Genomic DNA, 1326 nt, shown 5'->3' on the forward strand with positions numbered 1-1326 from the left:
AGGAAGGAAGAAAGAATTCTTTGTGAAAATTAGTATAATTAGGACCTGTTGCAAAGCATTAATTAAATATATAGCCTCAACAACTGACTTATTTCCTCCATTTCTGATTCTTGCTTTGACTTACACAACATGCATTTCAACCCATCTAATGTTCTGTCTATTTAGGCAGGAAACTAAAAATGTTACATTTCCCAGATTCCTGGCAACTATGGCTCTGGATGTGATTTAGATTTTTCTGAAGAGATGCATCTGCTTGAGACTTAGATTCCAGAAGTAAATCACTAGAGAAGAGCGGCTAAGCTTCAAGTTTCTCTTTTCCTTAAGTAGATCAAGTAGAAGACAATCATTGGAGAGCAGTTTTCTGATTCCTAGTCTCCAGCCAAAGGGGCGGGATTCTAGAATCATCAGTTCTGCTGGTTATTACCTCACTCCAAGACTGACAAAAGTAGTGTAATTCTAGAATCAGTGACCAGAAATCTCAGATTGTGTTTGTCATAGATAGAATCTTCAGTGGGCTGGTCTTATGGTATTTTGCTGGAAGTGATTCTTAGGAGTACAGGTTAATGACTGATCCTCCAGTCTTTTCCAGAGTTTTGTAAGTACCATTCCCTGTATTAAAACCCTCTTCGCTTAAATTAGATAGGAGAATCACCATTAACTTCAGTTGAACCCATACTAAACATTAACTCATGGGGCTGTTATGAGGATAAAATGTAGGTGATGAAATATAAAAGCAATTCAGAAGCCAGTGTTTGGCCATCAGTAAATGTTAGAAAAATTAGTAAAGACATCTTTTAGTGAATGTATTTTATTTGTATAAATATATATCTTTTATTACATAAGCAAAATCTAAGATATTCTGTATGTTTTGCCAGAATTCTGAGTTAACTAAATTTTCCAGAGCCAGTAAGTTTTTATTTTTGACTTGTATAATGTTGTTTCTCTTTATTATGTTCTTTGTTTCCACAAAAGTCAAATACAAACATCACCAAGCCAATTGAAATTTGAAGAATCAGTCTATATGTGTGATTGCTGGTGGTGTCAGTCATTGATTTAGAGTGTCAAAAGATAAATTGAAAAGTGGTTTATTCTTACAACTAATCATTGTGGCTCCACTGTAATTCACTGATTTCACTGTGTATATCCATACTAATATTTTTCCTTCAAATCTGGAATTGTTTCAAACAAATATTTAAAGTAATTTTATTTGGCTCTTCCTTGTGTCCAACAAAGAATTATAGACTACAGAAATACTTCCAATAATTGAAGGAAAATAAACAAATATATGGCTGTTTATGTAGTGTTACTTTTCAAAGATAAAGGCTC

General features: G+C 33.4%; 1 protein-coding gene across 5 annotated transcripts in view; it reads left to right on the forward strand.

Annotated features, from left to right (window-relative positions):
- The first annotated feature begins 495 nt into the window (after positions 1-495).
- Positions 496-1326, forward strand: part of TFPI (tissue factor pathway inhibitor) — a 106807-nt gene continuing 105976 nt past the window's right edge. For 3 of the 5 annotated variants that reach the window (XM_049615362.1, XM_049615363.1, XM_049615364.1), the window contains exon 1: positions 496-595. The gene's annotated coding sequence lies outside the window, so the exon portion shown is untranslated. The remainder of the gene's footprint in view (positions 596-1326) is intronic. The other 2 variants (XM_049615359.1, XM_049615360.1) reach the window with 1 other exon arrangement.

The sequence above is a fragment of the Panthera uncia genome (genome assembly GCF_023721935.1).
Source record: "Panthera uncia isolate 11264 chromosome C1 unlocalized genomic scaffold, Puncia_PCG_1.0 HiC_scaffold_3, whole genome shotgun sequence".
Classification (NCBI taxonomy): Eukaryota; Metazoa; Chordata; class Mammalia; order Carnivora; family Felidae; genus Panthera; species Panthera uncia.